The 13,513-nt window shown below is 41.9% G+C and overlaps 1 protein-coding gene across 11 annotated transcripts in view; it reads right to left on the bottom strand.

Moving 5' to 3' along the window:
• Piezo (piezo type mechanosensitive ion channel component) overlaps positions 1 to 13,513 on the bottom strand; it is a 144,126-nt gene that overhangs the window by 99,984 nt on the left and 30,629 nt on the right. The window contains exon 1 of one of the 11 annotated variants that reach the window (XM_072304084.1): positions 13,370 to 13,408. The exons of the other annotated variants lie outside the window; for them this stretch is intronic. The gene's annotated coding sequence lies outside the window, so the exon portion shown is untranslated. Of the gene's footprint in view, positions 1 to 13,369; positions 13,409 to 13,513 lie in introns of those variants that run through there. 11 annotated transcript variants of the gene reach the window in all.

Below are 13,513 nucleotides of genomic sequence, written 5' to 3'. Positions count from 1 at the left end.
TGAATAATGGGTTTTCGATACGTAGGTTTCCTGTTTACAAACAGAGCCGTTTGACGAGTCGAACAAAGCGCGACTCGATACATTGCATCACTGCGCTGCCTTCCTAAGGAAAAACGCCGTATGAACGTTCAAGGGTTCCCAAATTTCCTTCGCTAAAGTGTATATTTTTGAGGAAAGCTATGAACATTTTTCCTTGAAATTTTCAGGAACTCAAGGTAAAATTGCGAGCTAAATTATATGAAAAATTGGAAGAAAAATATGTACAAATTTTCCCGAGAATGGACCGCTGGACAAGGTGCGAATTTAAGCTATCTGGTAAATGATCCTTAGCCAGAATTTTACGTAGAACACGACTCGCGCAGCGAAAATTACTGAAACCAACTCTTAACGAAGATATTAATGTTTTTATTTCACACTGGTTACGAGGAATTTGAACTGACCGCTCACAAGAAACTCAAAGCTCTACGTGAGTCAAATCGCGCACTATACAACGGTTTCAGCAAGCTTCTCAATCGAGCAATGTTCATTTCCCACCATGTGTTGTTCAAACTATAAGAAATTTGCTATAACTGAGCCAAAGCGTCAAGATCGAGGTTGTCAGATTTTTATATCGCAGAGACTGTCATGATAACGCTTAGCGCGCGATGTGAATCACGTTAGAGCATTGAGTTTTCATGAGCGGGTGGTTTGAATTCACGCATCAAGAATAATTAAATATCTTCGTCAGAAGTTGATTTTGGTAATTTTTGTTGTGCGCATCGTGTTCTACGTGAAATTTTGATTGAGAAAAATAAATCAGAATGCTGAAATTCGTACCTTTGTCGTAGTGGTCCATTCGTGATGCACCTGCAGAGATTTGGTAAAGCCTGAAGGTTTATACAGCGTTTTCCTTAGCACGGCAGTACACTACGGGATCCGGGGCGAACGGTTCTGTTCTTCTTCTCGGTCGAGTTTGGTAAACGCGGGCAAAGAACAGTACCCGCACGTTTGCGCTAAAGAAAAAATGGTCCGAAAATTCTAGCTGTGCGATCTAGGGGCTATAATTCGTAGTTTTCCGCACGAAGGAAAACGTAACTCCATTCCAAGGTTACAAAATTGACTCAAAATATAATTCAACTTTTTACGAGATAAACTTACATAATTTTCGGCGATTTGTCTAAGTTTTGCATGAGATTCGGAGGAAAATTGGTGAAATTTCAGTCAGAAATCCTAGAGATTCCTCTGCAAAAAATCTAATTTTCGCGGAAAAATCTGGCAACATTGAAGTGTAGTTACTTTCTTTCGTGAGAGAAACTACGAATTGTAAGTCAGTGATGCAAAATAAAATTTCACATGGCATATTGCTGAAAAGTGCAATTTAATTTTTGAAATTTCAACGATTTCTCGGGGGCTGCTTATGCAACGCGTATCTATTAAACGAGAGTTCGATAAGAAAATTTGGAATTTGACTTGCGATATTTCTTTGTTTTTAATTTCAAAATGTCAGAATCAAGATTTTACTTTTCCTAGATATGCCTTTCATAGCAATGATAAGTTCATTGCAGAAATTTTAAAATATTTCATGAAACATTATGAAATTTCATAATATAAAGTTTCATGATACTTTGCATCTCTGGGCTGAATCCAATCGGGAAAAGAAACATTAACCGAAAAAATTGTTTCGTTTTCAATTCACGTCGTCGACTCTGAGTCGTAGAATTTAAGGTCCGCACGATTTCTGAGGGTCATGGATTGTTGGCGTTCCCGAAGAACAGAAACAACTGATCGATTCAATAAAAACAGAGGTTCTTTCAGAACCGAACTATCATCTACGTGACTAGTGCACTAGAGGGTCAGTTGCGATGGCGACAAAATGGTGTTTTGATGCTTGATTCTTGTAGATCAGCTAAAAATTGTAAGATCTGTAAACAACAGCTTTCTACATTCAATATGACATCGCGCTTTGAAAAGTTTGAAACCAAGGGTGTTCCAGGTTCCTACCGTGGTGGATGACGCCATGAACCGAATTTTCCAAGGCGTGATATCTCGGTTAATATTGAACGTACAGAGTTGCTGTTTTGACAGATCTTGTTATTTTTAGCTGATCCACAAGAATCGAACTTCAAAACACGATTCTCCAACAAGCGCAACTGACCCATTTGATTTGATTGCAGAAGGCTAATCTGCAGTGGCCAGAAGATCGTGAAGATCCCGGAAGATCTTTGGACACAATGGGTCAGCTGCGCTAGTTACCGAATCGCATTTTGATGGTTAAAGCTCACAGATTGCCGAAAAGCAATGAGATTTTTCCGAGCTTCAAGTTTCCAGGTTCAATAATGACGCAGATATAGCTTTTTAATGAACACGGTGAATGACGTCATCCACCGCGGTGGTGCGAAATACTGTTTCTTTCACCTTCACTTCATCCGCGGTTTAAGTCAAGAAACCAGAGCAAATGTTTGCACTAATTGATAAATCAAAGGTGGAAAAAATCATAGTACGTACCACCGCGGTGGAGGGCTGTCATACTGTCGTGCTAAAGAAGAACGCAGCACGAGCCATCAGGCGTTGTCAAATTTCCTTCGACAAATCACGAATTTTCAGAAAAATTAGTGACAATCTCACTTCCAATTTTTCAGAGAGTTTTGTTCGTGATTATTTGATCTAAAAAGTCTGAAAATGTAAAGGAAAAATATTCATAGCCTTTGTCAAAAATAAATTTTTTCTGATAGGAAACTTGGGAACATTCGAATGCTACTACGGCGTTTTTACTTAGCACGACAGAATACGCCAAGTTTTTCGAATGGCGGTAATGCGGTATCCCATTTGATATACTGCCATTGGAAATAGGCGAGTGGACAAATCTCATCATGTTTTGCTAATGATGTCCAAGCTAATACCATCAAAATGCGCTTCTGTAACTAGCGTAACTGATCTTTTACGACAAGAAAATACAAATTTCGGAAAATTAAACCGAACTTAAAATGATTCTAACTGGCAAACTTCGATGCGTTCATTACACCTCGGGGAATAGAGAGTCTCAAGAGGTCTGTTGTCATTATTCGCTTGCGATGAAAATGGTGTTGTTGCGATAAGAGAATACTATTGTTTGCAAAGCTGCTGAAATAGTGCACTTCTGTTTATCATGTAAAAAAACCCTAAAAAATAAACAGCTTCTAGTCGTAGACAAAGAAAATGTTGATAAGATAAAAAATTAACCTGTACACTCTAAAATAAATCTGCTTAGTTAATCATCTTAATCAGTTATATAATGTGCGATAAACGTAGAGAGGCACTTATTGTTAGTAACGTTGCACGGAGAAAACTTCGCGCGTGGGACCCGAAGTTTAGGTCATATGGATCTCTGAAGTTTTCGGATTGAGCATCTGAACACTTTAGGTCCAGCTGCTGAGGTTTGGATCACACATCTGAAACTTCAGTTCTTACATCTGAAGTACTTCGGTTTTCACATCCGAACAACTTCGGTTCTCACATCCGAAAAACTTCGGTTCTCACATCCGAAGTGCTTCAGATTTAAGAACTGGAGTTTCAGATGCGTGATCCGAACCTCGACAGCTAGACCTAAAGTGTTCAGATGCTCAATCCGAAAACTTCAGAGATCCATATGACATAAACTTCGGGGCCCACGCACGAGGTTTTTTTCTCCGTGTGCGATTCTAGTAATTCCTCACAACAGCCTATACATATAAGGCTTATTGTTCGTGGTAAACTGCCCAAGCCACGATGGGCAAACAAGTAAAGTTTGAAATTCACTTTTCATCTCTTCATTTGTGAACGAAAGTGAGTTATATAGGGTGATCCAAAAGACCCGGGCCGCCAGCATCAGACATAACCTCTTTGACTTTTGAACGAACGGGTCAGTTGCGCTGACCACCTAAAAATAATAAGATCTGTCCTAACAACAACTTTCTACGTTCAATATTACCCGAGTTATCGCCCTTTGAAAAGTCGAGTTTTTGACGTCATCCACCGCGGTAGTGAAACCCTTGATTTCTTCCACCTTGCTTTTATCGGTCCGGAAGACGAACATTTGCACTGGTTACTCAACATAAAACTCGGTTGAAAGCAAGATGGAAGAAACCAAGGTTGTTACTACCGCGGTGGGTGACATCATGAACCGAATTTTTCAAAGCGCGATATCTCGGTTGATATTGAATGTAGAAAGTTGCTGTTTGGACAGATCTTATTATTTTTAGCTGATCTACAAGAATGAAGCATCGAAACACGATTCTGTGACCAGCGCAACTGACTCATTGAGATTGAGACTTGACATTTTGTGAGTGCTTCTACTCAAGGGAAACGACTTATGGGACTCCCAAAAAATTTTAGGGGGTCCCTCTGCAAAGAGGCAAGAACCACAGGGGTATTATCACTGCCGTGCTGAGGAAAAACGCCGTATGAGCCTTCAGGCGTTGCCGAATTTCCTTTAGTAAATCAATCAAGAATTATCGGGAAAATTTGTAAATATGTTTCCTCTAATTTTTCAGATAATTATGTTCGCAAGTTCACCTAAAGTTCCTGAAAATTTCGAGGAAAAATATTCATAACTTTCCTAAAAAATGAACATTTTATCGAAGGAAATTTGGCAACTCTCAAATGTTCACACGGCGCTCTTCCTTAGCACGGCAGTAGGGGTGGTGTGCGGGACTTCTGGATCACTCCGTGTTGTGGACAATTTCTGTCCAAAGTACAATACGGCCAAGATATGGAGTATGGAGCGTCACAGGAATTCAGCTGTCTATCACCGAAATTCAACGATTAAATCCATTGCATTCCTTCAGTATATTTGCGGGACAGATTCACAGATTTGCTTCAAGGTGATTCGATGGACGCCATATTTTGTGTCAGAACGGCATGCGATATATCGCATCAATTGGTTCCATTATTTCAGCTACTCGCCAATTTTCTCCAATTTTGAGATCGCAATTCTGTTGTCAGGAGACTAAAGCACTCACTTACCAATTTTAACAAAGAAATTCAACGTAATATAGGCGTGGTTTTTTCAGAGAGAAAACATAGCCTTCGATACTGATATCGAAACTGCACTCGAATGCGATGTTTTCTCTCTGAAAAAACCACGCCTTTATTACGTTGAATTTCTTTGTTGAAATCGGTAAGTGAGTGCTTTAGTCTCCTGACAACAGAGTTGCGATCTCAAAATTGGAGAAAAATGGCGAGTAGCTGAAATAATGGAATAACCAATTGATGCGATATATCGCATGCCGTTCTGACACAAAATATGGCGTCCATCGAATCACCTTAAGCGCACGTAAAGGAGCAGATATCGCTGGTTGATGCACAGAGCACAATTTTCCAAAACTTGGCAACGAGGACAATTTTTTCTCCTCCATGTAACTGTCTCGAGTGCTCCGCATCTTGCAAACATTTGTATCACGCAACAGCAAACGAAACACGGATAGAAATAGAAGCTGGAGGAGCGAAAATTTCGAGAGGCCTGCCATTAATGGAGTAATGGACGAGACTGATAACAGAGCAGAGTCTGAGAAGTAGGTATGATGAACAATAAGAGCGAGCTGAAGAAAAGGGAAGGGGGTAGTGGGTTAGATTATTTAAATGGAACGCCAAATGTACACAGCATACACTAAAACAAAACAAAAACGTGGAAACAGCATGAGAAGATCGTCGAAGCTAATTTCAGTTTTGGGACAACAGGTTTTTTTTTTATATATATATATCTCTATTTTTTATTATGGTGCGCAATCGCATGTTGTCTCCAAAATGCACGACAGTCACTTTAATTCTTGTAGAGACATGGTTCAGTGTGGCTTCTCAACACCTATTTTCCTAATTTTTTTTTTTTTTTTTTTTAAATTATTTTTTCTTATTTTACTCAGCGCCCACGCATGAGGGAACGTGTGAATACGGGCATGTCGGTGATTTTGAGGTTTGTCATGCAGCTCTTAAGACCCAAAGAGGCAGCCAATCTATGAATTCAAATTAACCAAAGCGATTTATTGTTACAATAGTTACGATCCGTCAACAATGAAGCACGTATTTGACTTGGTTTTTGCAAAAATTTACTCATTTTGGCGGAGAAACGCTCATTCATGAACATTCTTGGCTATTTTGGATTGATATTAGAATCTGAACATTGGCAGGGGCATTTTCGTTTTCAAAGGTTGGCTGCTCTTTTGGGCCCTATAAGAGCTCCATATTTCGAAATGTTCGTACTCTCCAGGAACATGCATTCAGGAGAGGTATACCCTGCCGTGCTAAGGAAAAACGCCGTATGAGCCTTCAGGCGTTGTCAAATTTTCTTCAATAAAACACGGATTCCCTGGTAAATTTATGATTATTTTTCTGCCAATTTCTCGGATAATTTTGTCTAGGATTTGATCTAAAGTGTCTCTGGTAAAAATTGGCAGTAGAATCTGTGTTCCAAAATACCATAGACCTACAGCCGGCTGTAAGATTTCCAATAGCTGCTATAGCCGGCAACACAATGTCTCATAGCCTTTTATAGCCGATGGCGATTAAGCAACAGCCTGGCGATAAAGTGTATGCTAAACGTTACTAATTACGGATGCTAGGACTTGGTGAGTTTTTGGACTACCGCTCTCTATTTGGGCCGTAGAATCTTGATTTATTTTGCGAGGGAAGCTCCGTACTTTTGAAGGATGCCTGCCATTCCTAATATGTTGGAGCGCCTTCAATTTCGTATGATACTGTGCAATACCTCTGGTGTGAAATAGTTGCTTCAAGCGCCGTGGTACGCTGCGGCGCGAAGTGGCGGGCGGGCAGCCAGCGCGAAACGCGCATATTCGCCTACAAACCTAACAGGGATACTTCACGCATTGCGCAATGCGTGAAGTATCCCTGTTAGGTTTGTAGGCGCCAGTGCGCCGCCGCTCCGCTTTGTGTTAGGCTCTAAAAAATCTCGTGTCTCGTGGAATAAACGTTTTTTTAGCTCATCACTTTGAAATGTTTGCACACTCTGTATGGATTATTCTCATATTAATTGGTGAAAAAAAATATGTAGTAAAGGAAAATGTAAATATTGTAATTTGTTTTGTAAATATTGAGGTGATTCCGCACAAACTTACGGATTTACAAAGCACACGAATTTCTACACAATTTCTTATAGCCTTTTATAGCCAATGGCGAAAAAGCAACAGCCAGGCGATTGGAACTATGAAGCCCGGCTGTATAATTTTTATCGCTTCGTGTAGCCCGGCCGTATGATTTTTTCCACTTTCTACAGCAGCTATGTGATTTCTATCGCCTTCTTCAGTCGGCTATAAGAACTCCTGTGGTATTTTGAAACGCAGCTCCTATCACCAATTTTTACCAGGGGTCTGAAGATTTCAAGGAAGAATATTCATAATTTACCTAAAAAATAAACATTTTATCGAAGGAAATTTGGCAACTCTCGAATGTTCGTACGGCGTTCTTCCTTAGCACGGCAGTGCCGTTCTTAAATAAACGTTCAACGATGAAAATCGAATTGAAATTTACGTTCAAGCAGCTTTGATGTCAGTTTCAAAGGAGATTACAGTTTTAAATTTTTTCGCAAGAGGTCCCAAAACTACCTCTTTCCTGCGTTGCGCGCCGCGAATTCCAGTTTCTCGGGGGTTTTTTTTTAAACAGAGCAAATGCCACGAATTCGGAATGAGAGAAGTTTCTGAGGAGGTGGAGGAGGTAAGATCACATTTTTGGGTTACATAGAGCCATTAGATTGTCAACTGGAAGTTATCGCTCTTGGCCTTAATTCACAACGCTTGGCCTCTGCCCAAAAAATTGTTTGGCCATGCAGATAGACGAGGGAAGGAGTTTCAAAGAAATTAATCGACCGCCTCGAACATTCAATAATCTGAGATAGCTTAAACGTAAACTTTCACGCTGTGTTCGGGAAACACCTCGAGTTAGACACTTCTATTGGTACTCCTTAAAAAATAGGCAGATTCTGGCAGCTGCTAGCAAACGCTTCGGAGGCTAGCGGTATCTCTGAACACAATATTGATATGAAGATTGCCCGAAAATGGGTTCGATACAGCTGGGAAACAAATGTAACTTCGAATCAGAAATCCGTGAGCTTTCATAGGTTGCCATAATCAGAAACGGATTCTCCGGTCTCTAGTGGCCTTGCTCTTACCATAAGGGTACTCCAGATTTAGTCCGTGTGATAAGGAGGAAAAGGCTCTTCTCCACCTACAAAGTGGAGCTCTCAAACTGGCACTAATTTTCTAAATTCTAGGTCGAGGATGCTCAAAACTCTTTGAAAATCTCAAGATCTGATATATGATGTACGCCAACTACATTCGACGACCTTCGATCTCTTAGTTGACTGTTGTCAACTATCACATGGATGAGACCAATCGATATAGGATCGAAGTCAGGAACCAATTCCCAGCCAAGTGTCGTAATTCATCGGTCCGAATGTCGTTACCTCTCATATTTTCAAATGAAAACTTGGCAGAATTGTTCTGTGCGGTGAGAAATGATGAATGGTGGCACTCCATTTGGTTGCAGAAGAATGTTGCATGGTGACCAACAGTCATCAAAGGGTCACTTTTGATCGGAATTGGTCCGGAATTTGCTCGTCCATCGAGGCCAATAGAGCGATAGCCTCTTTGAAGTCTTCAGTTTGTGACTGAAGAAGAGCCAAAACTTCGGTTCGTTTTCGACGTGTCATGTCACAGGGTTACCACAAAATTTAAGAAATGAAATTCCCTGACATATCCCTGATTCCCCTGACACATTTGAGTAACATTCCCTGACAAATGAATTATGCAACATGGCAAAAAAAACATAATTTTAAATGCATTTGTTGGCAATTTGTCAATGTTGGCATTTCTTGTTGTGAACGTTAAATCCATTCTAACAAGCTAATAACGGTAAATTTACAATTTTTCCCTGACAATTTCGTCGTTTTCTCTGACATTTGCAGGTTTTCGCTGACTTTTTAAAATTCCCTGACATTTCCCGGTATGCCCTAACCGTGGCAACCCTGATTTCAGTCAATCCTCCCGGCGCGGCGGCCCGCGCGATCTCTAGCCTAGAGCGCTCGTATGTCACTTTATTAAAGTGAGGATGAAAGAAGGGGGTCGCCGGGACGAAAGCTGTTAAGAAGGAAGGGGAAGGAGGAAGTGGACGGAGAAAGTGTAATAACTCCGGAAGACGGGCCTTTTTGGGAAATGATGCGTCTAAATAGTGAGACGGGGGACCGTATCGACAGGCCGGCGACAGGATATTGATCATCCGCAGTAACGACCGCCACCAAGAGCACACGTGGACAGGGACACCCAACAGGGCTAACCTGCCCCGGCCCACCGCGACGCGACGCACCAGGTGCCACCAGGTCGCGCTCGCGGGAACTTTCGGGAGGAAAAAGTCCCCTTTTCCGGCTGGCGTCAGATAGAGTACCTTTGAGAGAGTACAGTCATGTGGATATATGGAGCTCCTAGGGCCCAAGACAGCAGCCAACCGTCTAACGGGATAAGCGCTAGAAAAATTCCGCTACCAATCTTCAGATTCAAATATCTGAGCAAAATACCCGAGAGTGTTTGTTAATGTGCGTCCATCCCCAAAAATGAGTTTCATGCAAAAACTAAGTCGAATAAGTGATTCACAAACAATGGGTCGTAACAATAGGACGTATTTATGCCAAATGGAACTATGTGCAAGTGGAAAGATTGGGTGTGCTCGTTAGTTGTGGATCATAAGAATGGATGGGACTTTAAAAGCGCCAGTGACGTCAGCGGCAACGACCAAGACCGTGCAGGACGGGGAGATCGGTGGCGGGACTCTTCAACTTACGAGCCCTGTCCACAAGGCTCTTGTCACATGTCCACGGCTCACGAATTAGCGCTCAGTTCCTTTTGATTTAATGTAAAGTCCCGCTTTTTCATTTTCTCAAAAGGAACTATATCCACTTTTACATTGTTTCTTACGCAGCTTGCACGAGCACACCCCATCAATCCACTTCCACATAGTTCTTTTTCGCATAAATACGCCCAATGGAGATGTTGCATGTGTGAGGAATTTGCGATTTGACTGCTGATTCTTAGTGTAAAAGTTCGCGAGAAACACGATGGTGCCACTGGTTTTCTCTGAAATTAACTCCTAAGCTCAAAAAAAGCTCTCAAGTTGAGGCCAAAAATGGAGGGGATATCCCACGCTATCCTGAGAGTCCACCTCTGTATCAAGACAAACTCTCCATGCAAAGATAGGGAGCAACTACATTAGCAGAGTTGCCGTGTTTTCAGTTGTAGAGTCCCCAAATAAAGTGGCATCACTGCTAATGTATTTGCTCCCTATCTTTGCATGGAGAGTTCGTCTTGATGTAGAGGTGGACTCTCAGGATAGCGTGGGATATCCCCTCCATTTTGGCCTCAACTTGAGAGCTTTATTTGAGCTTGGGAGTTAATTTCAGAGAAAACCAGTGGCACCATCGTGTTTCTTGCGAACTTTTACACAAGAATCAGTGGTCAAATCGCAAATTCCTCACACATGCAACATCTCCATTGTGAAAATAAATCATTCTGGACACTTGAAGCTCATAGGTTGGCCGTCCTTTCGGGCCCCAAAAGCTCCATGACCTAACCTCCAAAAATTACCGACTCGCTCGTGGTCTCTCACAGGTACTCTACTCCGGAGGAGACTGTGTAAAATCACGGGGAGAACCTGGAGGAAGCGGCTGTCCCGGGTGCCCCGTCCAGGATACGAATATCGAGCGACCCAATTCACTCGTTATATTCTGTCGGCAAACATTTTATGTCCATCGATATTGTTCCTTGTCTTCCTCCGCGCCGGGCCGCGCCGCTCTGGTCCCCGCCCAATCACGTCCTGACGTCGGGACGTCGACGTCAGATCCAGGATATTCCGCTCCAGGTTTTACAGCTCCCGCCCGGGCTCGACGCTCGACGGAAGTTCCCTGTCGGACACCGGGTTCGGGACACACCCAAAGAGATCCCGTATCTTCTTCTCGTCCCCCGACCCTTCCCCACTCCCACCCCCGCTGGTCTTCTCGTAACTCTTCCTTCGTTCCCCCTACCCCCCTTTCCCCCTTTCAACCCTTCGGCCTGTGTTATTAATGACTCTTTGCCCCCCCCCCCCTTCCCGCGTTCACACACCGCTGAAACTTAGGATGGGCTGTCAGTTCGGAAAGTGGCGAGGGCTTAATGAACTTCGGACCCGCTGATTTCTTCCGGAGCAGGTGCGCTGCGGCCCACAATGGATCGAGTCAATAGGTGAAGTCGGACAAAATTTGGAAACTTTAAACGCTTGTTACCACATCTATACAGAACTTTGAGGTTCTAGAAGTGGCTCCATTGGTTTTCTCGCGAAATTTTCTTCAAGGAGCACCCCTTAAAGTTTAAAATGTGACGAAATGAAAACCAAAATTTGTAGTTTTAGTCAAACATTTCAAGTCCGACCTATCTAATCGACTCGATACAATGTGCGGCGTTAAACACACGAGCCGCGGTTGCCACGGTCAGGGGGTGCCGGGAAATGTCCGGGAAAAATACGAAAGTGTCGGGGGGAAATTGTTGAGTCACTTTAATTTGCTTTCTAGAATGGGTTTGACGTTTTGAACGCCACATTTTACGTGAGAATTATTTCAAATCATGTCTTTTCAATCATCCGGCATACTTAAAATTTCAGGGAATTTCACTAAAATATGACAGGGCAATCAGGAAAATATCAGGAATTTTCATTTTCTATATTCCGTGGCAACCATGGGCGTTAAAAACACGAGCCACGGTTGCCACAAGTCAAGGGATACTAGAAAAACCGGAAAAGTCAGAGAATTTTAAAACCTTTGGAAAACTTGGTAAATGCCAGGGAAAATGACGAGAAAATCGTCAAATCCTGCCTTTTGGAATATGTATGGTGTTTTGGACGACAAATTCAGCATGAGCGACTGTCAAGACACTTCGCAACCGAACCAAAGTTTTGGCTCTTCTCCACTTGCAAACAGACGATCAAATTCCGAACCAATTCCGATCAAAATTGACCATTTGATGAATGTTGGTCACCACGCGACATTTTTCTGCGACAAAATGGAGTGCCACCATTCATCACTTCCTATCACAAGGAACGATTCTGTCAAGTTTTTATTCAGAAGTACCACGAGGTGACGATTTTGGGACCAATGACTTACGACACTTGGATGGGAATTGGTTCAGGACTTTGATCGTCAGGCCTCGATAGACGATCGCAGTCCTGAACCGATTCCCATCCAAAAAAGTCGTAAGTCATCAGACCTAAAATCGTTACTTGACATTATTCAAAAAGAAATGTTCCGTCCGGCAAAAATGAAAAATAATAGCATTCCATTAAAATAAAATTGGACGGCCGTCCGATTTTTTACAAAAAAAGAATGTTGCATGGTGACTAGCAGCCATCAAATGGTCGATTTTCATCGGAATTGGTTCGGTATTTGATCGTCTATCAAGGATTGTCTATCGATCGGCTACATCCATGTTGAGTGTCATCTTTCGAAGATCGTCGGATGTAATCGGCATACATCATAGATCAGATCTTGAGATTTTCGAAGAGCTTGATGCAGCTCCGACAGAGAATTCAGAGAATTAGCACCAGTTTGAGGGCCCCACTAACCCACTTTGTAGGTGGAGAAAGAGCCTTTTCTTCCTCTTCATCGCACGAACTAGAGCTGGAGTATCCTTATGGTGAGAGTAAGGTCACTGGAGGATCCGTTTCTGATTATGGCAACGTCTGAGGGCTCACAAGAGTGTTCTTTCTTTGCACGACAGTTTAAAAGACAGCCTACTCGAGGATATAAGCGATTAAATAAAGCAAATGAGACGACCCACATCCTTAATCCGAGTAAAAATTTTAGAGTCAACAGTTAGTGATATTCGTTGACTCTCTTCATCGGCATCTGAAACTTAGACGCGGAATATCCGTTTTCACAGATATAATATGAAGCCATATCTGTATAAACAGCGGCTTATCGAACATCCGCCATTTTGAGGGATGATGTTTTTTTTAGAGTCCTCAAACCTTCAACAGAGTTGCTACTAAGTTTCAGACTTCTGTCATAATTTTTCATTTAGATATGAATAAAAAACCCTGTTATAAGTAAAAACAGCGGAGGTCAGAATTCGCAGAGGCTCATTAATCTCCTGAAGTATCGTGTATGTGAGCACGTTACAATAGTAATAAAAGTTAATGAGACCTGTTACATGTAGATCTTTGGGAGATGACAACCTCTTCAATTTTTCCTATTTTAAAGGTCTGATAATGCAGTTTGTTCCTCATTTTTTAATGTGACTGAATATTTCTGTTTTTCGAAAAATCATTAAGAAACTCAACAGTGATCATTAATTTTAGCAATATCAATCGCTTTGTCTCGCTTACAATAGCTACGTACTTCATTGTATACCTGAATAAAAGTTCTCCGTAAAAATAGCGGATGCTGTCTTTTTTTAACCCACTAGATGTTGTTGACATTTGCAACAAACTTAAATTTCTAAAGCTCGTTTTTCAAAGGAAGGTTTGCTCTTTCATAAAATGATTGACCGAACCC

Source organism: Bemisia tabaci, chromosome 1 (assembly GCF_918797505.1).
Source record: "Bemisia tabaci chromosome 1, PGI_BMITA_v3".
Lineage (NCBI taxonomy): Eukaryota > Metazoa > Arthropoda > Insecta > Hemiptera > Aleyrodidae > Bemisia > Bemisia tabaci.
Note: the sequence above shows the minus strand (reverse complement) of the source record. Positions and strands in the feature narration are given on the sequence as shown.